Here is a 9,142-nt window from a genome sequence, read left to right on the forward strand (position 1 = left end):
GCATTATTATAGTGCATCATGTCCCTCTCTTCTTTCCTACCATATTCTTCAATGTCTAGTCTACAATACTCAGGGGCTTGCACTGGCCTTTATACTTTTAAGTGGTGTGGACTGATTTAGTGCCCCATACAGGCTTCTGTACGTCAGTGAGACTGGGCAGTGCAATACAAAATGTCTTTGTCCTACCAAAATTATCCATTTTGTGAATCAAACATAGTTAGCACAAAGGCCTCAACAGCAGTTAAAACAGGTCTTGCCAGTGGTCTTATTATTAATATATGGACGTCCAGAACCAAAATGGGGACTGCTTGCTGGTAATTGGAGGCCTGATACAGCTCTAAATTAGCTCCTCATGCTGGTGAGCTGGCTAGAGTCCTTGGCAAGCTCATTGTATGTCCCACTAAAAAAACGTCCTTCCTTCCCTGCTCCCCTAATGGGTAATCACTGATGCAAGAGTTAACTGGCATTGACTGGATTTCCTTAAAATATAGTTTAAGAGTTCCGATTTAAGAAATGCTTCCAACTGCTCTGCCACACCAAATGTTCTGCCACACTGTAGATGCCTACAGTATTAAAGCGTGTCATCATAACACTGTACTGCATCATCATATGTCAGAGTTTAACGCAGATGCGGCATTCAAATTAGTGCTAACCTGCTAATATTTAGCCTACTTTTACAAAGACCAAAGACACTTATCAGGATCTATAACTTTTTATATGGAAAAATAAATTTGTGGAGGGACACATTTGGCGATGGCACCACTGCTGTGAATGGATGACTCTAAATGTGTCACTTTTTTGCCTCTTTAAAAAAGTGTTGATCAAACTATGCCAAGTACCTCTGATGCTTGTTGAGGCTTTTTACCGAGGGTTGTTGTTGTAGAGCAAAGACTACAACAGCTTCTGACAGCTACTTTGTTATCCAAACTACCCAAAATATCCTCCTGAAATGAATTTGAGATGGACATTGAAACACCTGAAATACCGCTCCTGCTAAAGTACAGGATGGCCTGCAAGAAAAACTTTCAACAACTCATCTTGGGATAATTACTCATCGTCATTACTGGCAGCTCTTCATTAGCTCAGCAGGGGCAACAGAAAACAAGGTAATGTAATTACAGCAGACTTGTGTACAGTAATAGTTCACTGTATTCTGTGCTGGAAAAACAGAAGCATTCATTGTGTCCTGATTCAGTACAGGCAAAACATAACATGCAGCCTGCAGTTTTGACTGAAGTGTCAGCTGTGAGGTCACTGGGCCTGATGCATCAAAATGACACTAGTTATCATGCCATAACATTGCAGCTTTATGAGCATTATTGAGACCTTTCCTCCTCATTCTTCCTGCCATAAAAATGAGTGAAATGAGCATAGGGACTGGCAGAGAGGCCGCTTGAAAACAATGGGCAGGTGATAACATGTTTCTATAATGTAGAGCTACTGTACAGCTACATTATCAAGCAGCTGCATTAGCTTCATTGGTGTAATGGGTAAGCTTGTGTCACAGTGTCACCACACTGGATCGATAGAGTGTGTGTGTGTGTTTAGTGTCTGTGTGTGCACATGTGGGTGTTTTCATATTATGATTGCCCTCATTACCATCCTCACCATCATCATCATCCTAAAGTCGCACTAAATCCTGCTTATATAGCTGCCTACCCAGGAGAAGACAGACTGTCTTTACAGTATTTGGTTGCTATATAACCAATTAGGACAAGGCGCCCAATTATCGTATCATGTTACTAAATATTCTCTGCCTCCGAAAAATGGGCAACGGGAAAATGCCATAGCCTTGTGTGTAAGAGAGAGAGAGAGAGCAGACACTGGGGCGGGGAGATGGGTTTGACAATTAGAAATAAAGAAAGAGTCGGTCTGCGATCGGTTTTTACATCCTGTTACACGTTAAAGCACCTTCCCAGCGAAAGCATGCACGCATGGCGGATGCATAATTTGCATTTAAATAAAAAGGAGAGCACATAGCGACCCCTCCGCCATGAAACGCATAATTGGAATCGATAAGTGATTGTCGGCAACTGGGCAGGGGGAATGAAAGCACCAGGATCGGGACTAACGCGCTTTTATTTGCGCTGGCATCCACACTGCACACTGGGCTAATGGGGAAATGACGAGGCTCTCCAGATGGCAGGTCTGTGCTGTGTCTACCTCCATTTCTGTATGTATGGAGGAAAGACCATTCGATGCTAGGCGCACGAGCGCGCACGAGCACGCACCGCACGCGCATATATCTACATTCTTATAGTGAAAAAGCTTAGTAGGCTAGTGGATCTCTATATTGGCTCTTCGTGTGTTAAAATGCATTCGAGCGAACAAGAGGAAGATGAATCTCTTCTTTAGAGATCGACTGAGACTGTGGAAAGCATCACGTCAGGAGGATGGCCCAAAAATGCACATCGCACATTTTCAGTAATGGGCCTGCCCTCTCCAGACATTACAGAATTACAAGCAAGTCCATACACCCAGTGACAGCAGTGAGACGAGCTAGGAGGGTTGACTACAAAGCTCCCAACAGCAACGCGCTTATAGCCATGATTAATTACAAGCAACACATAGTAGGCCAATATACAGTGGTATCGTATCTCTCTCTCTCTCTCTCTCTCTCTCTCTCTCTCTCTCTCTTCAAGTAGCTATCACCTCACCTAACTGTATGCAAACGGGAGCGAGCAAGCGCGACCTAAATAAATCGTGCTGTGTGCTGCCAACACACCTGTCAATGCCTGATACTGACATAGACGCCGAGCGATGCATAGTCTCTCTAATATTTGCCTATTTGCCTCTATTCAAATAGTACCCCCTCCCTCCCCTTTCTCACACACACACACACACACACACACACACACACACACACACACACACACACACACACATATATATAGGCTACACCCCCCCTCAATCCTTCACAACACAATGTTAGATATCACACACACAAGCATTTATCATTACATTAGTGCATGCATTTCTCTTCCGCGTCTTCCGATGGATATTATTCTCCCTCATAATGGAAATTGGGTTGTAATGGGGCGGTGTGAAGTTGCATCCTTACCTCATCGCGGGGAGCCTGTAGTGTCCATGTTTGATGTTAAATATTCCTTAGGTCCATCACCGCGGATCGTGCCTCGGTGTCCGTGCCCCTCATCCAAAACCGGAGTAAAGCTTTCTGTAGAATATGTGTTTTTTTTCTTTCTCTCTTTTTCCACATGTAAACGGCGAGGAGGGGGCACGCGGAGAGAGACGATACGCCACCTTACCACAGACTCCCCCTCTGTCGGATTGGAAGGTAATGGGTCTTAAAGAAACATTCTCTCAGCATTCTCCGCATCTCTGTGATTTACGCGCGCGCCACGCACTCACGCGCACTCGCAGGCCAATCAAACACCTGATTATTAGAGACAAACTAACTGACAGACATTTTACTAGCAACTAGTCCATGTTGCCTTGAAACATGCACCTTGAGCTAGAATTCAGTCATTTAATAGAAATATAGCATATAAGATAAACATTCAAATTATTTTGTACATCATAAAGTAGTATTTCTGCAGTGTACTGCTGCAAAAGAAAGCTGTAGAGCTTTGTAGGCCCAACTTTAGACCTCATGTGGGAATGAGTACCCAATATTCAGATTCATTCTGTACACAAATATGTCAATAATCAAACTTTATTAGCAGTTCTTTTATGGAAGTTGTTCCCATAAGTCACCGTTTTTGAGGGTCATATTTTCCCAATTCTACAGCATGCAGTTCGAGATATAAATACTGTATGTTATAAAAAGACAAAAGCTTCTTAAAATGTAATCAGGAATGCCTTAACTCTCTGTAGTGCAGTAGGACAGGCATGCCAGTAACATTCTATCATTGCAGGAATATGTTCCAGGTGAATGTTATTAAATCTCAATGCCAACTTGTAGCTTTTTAATACATTTGTAGAATTTGCCACATGGATCCTGAATTAATATGTTAATAGTGATATTGCATTTGTAAACAGATAAGCAGATCTGTGTGTGTGTTTGTGTGTGTAAGTGTGAATATGTGTGTGTAGCCCAGTAAACATAAGGTGGTGCTGTCTTTAAGAGAGAGAGCCTGGGAAGGGGTGATGTAATGTGTTCTCAGACAATGATGTCATCGACTGAGACACAGCAAGGATTTAAAGTGACAAAGGCATTTTCACTGGCTCTGTGTAATTCTGCATCAGGGCTTGTCAGAGAGCAGAACCAAGGTAAGCACCCAGGGGAGACTTTTATTGAGCAATAAAAAAAGGATGTATGAAATGAGAGAACATGAATGTGTTTCTTGTACATGTAAAGCAGCAGTTGGTGTCTCGATGTAGCACACAACATGTTTATTAATCAGGATATTTGAGATACAAAACACATTTTGTTACAGTGACAAAAACAGGGTTATGGTGCCATCTGCAAGCAGCAATCACATTTATAATTTCTGTCATGTTAGATGCATGTTTTGAGAGGAATGAAAGAGTTAACCTCAAATACTTGGCATGTTTTCGACTATACATAAGGTATTTGGTGTTTACCATCAACTGCAAAAACAACACTACATTTGCACACATGGTTTTTGTTTTCTTGAAATATTCGTAAGACTTTCGATTATATCTGCATCATTTTCAAACCATATATTATGTGTAATGGAAATGTTCAAGTTTACCAAAGATTATGACTATTCCTGACATTGGATGTTCCCATTTTACTATTTCTAATCCAAAATAAGGTCCAAATTTCTTCAAACACTTAACGTCCTTCTCCTCAGACATTTTACTTTACTATAAATCACTTAACTGTATTCTTGTCCTTCCCAAATTCGTTTATTTAAGCCCCTTAAGCCTCCGCAATTCTTGCCTCTACAAACTTGTCCTTAATACTGTAACTCGTGCTTTCCGGAAAGAGGCACTCCGAATCACACTTCCGCCCTCATACACAGAGCTGGATGGAGTGATCGAGTGGTTGTTGCCTCCTTCTTGGATGGTCTCTTCACTTAAACTACGACGTTTCTTCGGCTTTTCACCTATCTCATGATCCACCTTCCTGTCATCTGACTCTTTTTCCCTGCTTTGTTCTGTCGTCTTTGTATATTCATCCAGGGCCTGATCAGAAGCCATGTCCTGAACAGAAGCTCCATGGACAGTTTCTCTAACTTCCAACTGGCTGTCTTGCCTTGAAGTGTCTTCACATTCTTTTTGAGGGATTTCTTCATTCACACAAGCCTCTTTTGCTGGACTGGCTGAAGTATTTAATGCTGCTTTGTCCTGGGTTGAATCTTGGAGTTCTTCATTAATTGAGAGACTATTTTCATTAACATCTGAAGACAAATGGAGGCTGGAATCCTTGCTCTCTTGGTTATAAGATCTCCCAACATTATAGGTCGCTTTGTCCGGCACAGATTCAGTGATCAACAGTTCTTTTTCTTCTTCTGGCCTGGATGACATTTGGGCACTTGGATTCCCATCATTCTTTGTAATATCGGTGTCTGAAATACTAATGTCACATGCGATCTTATAGAAGAGGGAATGATTATTTTTCATTTTTTCTAAGCTTTCACTGACTGCAGATGAGATCTCATTGAAATCAGTCAGATCGTCAGAGCATGCCGGTTGGTTCTCGATGTCTGATATCTCCTCAATGCACAATGAGTCTATGCCAGGGATCTGCAAAGGTATGAACCCCTGCCACTGGTTGGTAGAGAGGAACCACTTGGTTCTCAGATCGGAGGATGGATTATCATTTTCATTATCATCGGTGGCAGGTTCTTCAAGCTTCTGCTCCTCTCCATCCTTGTAACTTGTAAATTCCTTGCCTCCATCTTTCTGGTAGACAGTCATAGATGAGATGTGATAGGGTGAAGCTGGACGTTTGATGTTAGTTTTGGCAACCCCTGTTCTTCCACTGTGCACTTTGTGTTGTGGTTTGTTCCCAAATTTGACTTGACTTTTAGATTTTTTCATGTGTCCATCTCTTTCATCTTCATCTTGAGATGAAGAAAGATGAAGTTCTGAAGGACCTCTGATGTGATCGCACCTTCCGTAGCCATCGTAGGATCGACGGTCTAAAAAACGGGACCAGAGCAGAATTTGCCAGTAAGGTAGTGCATATAGTGTGCTTTTAGTAGATACTTCTATAGTTTTTTTTTTTTTTAAACCTTTATCTATCCAGGTAAGTCGATTGAGAACAATTTCTCTTTTGCAACAACGACCTGTCACATTCACACAGTTCCACATTCATACCTGGAAGCTGCCCAGTACAACCACAATTCCACTGGAGCTGTTAAGGGCCTTGCACCTCAGTGGTGGTGATGAGGGAGGGACAAGTGCTGCTCTTTTCACTTTCCCCACCCAGATTTTATCCTGCCGGTCTGGGGATTGAACTGGCAACATCCTGGTTCCAAGCTCGCTTCTTTAACCTTTATGCCACCACTGCCACAACGAAAAGCTAAACTGATATTCTAATTTTATTTTCCAGAGAACCATCTGAGAAGCTGTCATTGGAAACTGTTTGGAAAAGGGCAGGTACTTGGAAAAGGGCAGGTACTTAAAATACTTAACAGGTGATTGGATGAACCATCTGTCTATCAAAGTCTTGCCGAAGCCAGTCAGGAGAAGACTGAAAACAGCTTTTCCATTAAAGATCCATTGTGTAATTTTTTGAGTTGATTCTTAGCAAAAACCCCTTTGTTCTTTCACAAATATGTGCTCATTTATGTGTAATTACTTCCACCAAATCAATCAAATCCAATCAAAGTATTCTCGTAAGTGTAGAATCTGCCATTCAGAATCATTCAGAATACATACGAGTGAGTCGCTCGAATGATGGCCGCCATGTTGCGCCTCCATCTTAAAAATATAATAGCCAAAGAGGGACATACCTCTCGCGCTTTTACACTTAGTGGCACTGTGACGAATGCCAGGGAGGGGGAGAAAATTAGTCACGACTGCCTGCAGATTTGAAAGCCTGTTGAAGATGGAGTATCACGCCTATTCTCTAGGACATGTAATGGAGTCGCCAAGGAAGTTAAAAAGAGAAGTAAAACGACAGGCAAAGCAACAAGACTAAAGTTATTATTGGAGTGGCTTTTCCAAGATGGAAAGAGCTCATAAGGAGCAAGGATTTTAAAAGGGACGCTGAAGTTGCTTGCTTTCTTCTCAGAAAGGTAATTCTGCCTATTTGTGTAAATTCGAAGTTTTATAGTCGCTTGGCTAACCATAGCATGGTTGTGCATAACGCTATAACGACATCTAGGATACTTTTCCTCGCGTCAATGATGAAAAAGGATTGTCTACCTTGTAACATAAACGTAATCGTATGTGTCGTGATTTCCCTGGCAGACAACTCATGTCGTGCAGTTGTAACACAGACTAGCTACTAGAACAGCTGCGTGTAAACGTTGGAGATACTAAGAGCTAATTTCGGTTTCATTGACATTGTTCATACTGCTCAGACAAATATATTAAAAACACAAACCTCTGTTGCTTCTCTCTTATGCTGTAAACATTGCCTTACACTATTAATCTCGTACAATATACAGAATAACGATAGCACAGTGCTGTTATTTGCTATTGTCAATATGCTATTGCAGTATCTACGCTAACCTCATTCTTTAGGACCCGCCATTGTTGCTTTGAACAAAACAGTCACCTCTCTGTGTCATCACACACACCTAAACCATGCCTGGAGCAGCCAGTACCTTTTCACAGGACACTGATTGGTTCGAGCCACAGTGGCTTGAACACAAATGCATTACTTGAAGCCTGAGAAGATGCATTTTTATGCGATCTTGTGATCCCGCAATTTTCGTGTGATATCTTGAGAATCCAGCTGCAGCGCAAAGTAAGTGAAAGCTAGCTTTCTGGGGGGGAAAAAAACTAGCTTAATATGTGATCACAATTAAAAAATATTAAATTGTGGTGTTATTTTAGCAACCTGATATTAACTTATTTATTTTTGTATTGGGAAATGCGTACCTGATTTCATCCTTTGTTTTCTAGCTGTGTCAGGGGGATACCTGATGAACTTCCTGCCCATCCCCCCTGATTGGCAGTTGATCGTGTGTTGTGGCATTCTGTCTGACTGCGCTGATAGATAGATAGATAGATAGATAGATAGATAGATAGATAGATAGATAGATAGATAGATAGATGTAGATATACCAAACCAATTTATGGAGACCTTCATATACGTAAAGCATATGTACATGCATTTAAATATAAAAATGCCCCCCACCTTCTTATGACTCTCTCCCGTATTCGTTCCACACGACGAAGTTTGGCCTCTCGCTGCTCAGGGGTCAGACAGCGCTCAGGGTCCATGTCAGGGGTCAGGAGGGCAGAGGGCCGTTCATCCGTCTGTTCAAGCAGTGTCACATTACCACTCAAAACACAGGCCTAACTTTGTTTTATCAGCTTGGTACATGACTTTTCCTATAATAATGAGAATTGCTCATAAACATGACACTTCTTTTTGGACAGTCAGAGACCACAGCTCTAAAACATGGTTAAATCCCAAATAAGTCTATCTGCATTTCTGTTGTTAAAATGGATGTTTTTTCTGTGGTAGTTTGTTCATTAGAGGCCTAACAAGGAGTCAGACCTGTTTGGGGTCTGATTGACCCCAAAAATACTGTAAGTAACGTCAATATGTTGAATAACATACTGTACATTTACTTGCATGTGAATTTCAAGTGGCATACAAAAGAAATATATATTTTAAGAGATGCAGTAATTATTATTCATATCAACTATAATGGACAAGAAAATGTATGGTATGGTATCACCAACCAAGCTCGCGCATTCATTTCCTCCACTTGCTTGGTCTCCAACTTGATTCCTTCTGGTCTCTGTGGGCTCGGCTCTGCTCGCATCTGACTGTGACTCCTTCTTGGAGGACCTCAGTATTCCCTGATGCAGCTGCTGCCTGTTTGTCTTTTTAACGGTCTGATCCTGGTGCATCTCTGCTGAGGGCCGCTTTTGATCAGGACCCTCCAGCAACAAATGCCTGGGTGTCTTGTTCAACAGTTTTTTACCCTGCTCGGCCAATCTTTGCTGCATCTCAGGCGGGATCTGCTCGGGCAGTGGGTTGTCGAGCTCAGGCGGGGGATCTTCAACAGAAACCCGTCTGGCCATA

The sequence above is a fragment of the Sander vitreus genome, chromosome 21, assembly GCF_031162955.1.
Source record: "Sander vitreus isolate 19-12246 chromosome 21, sanVit1, whole genome shotgun sequence".
Classification (NCBI taxonomy): Eukaryota; Metazoa; Chordata; class Actinopteri; order Perciformes; family Percidae; genus Sander; species Sander vitreus.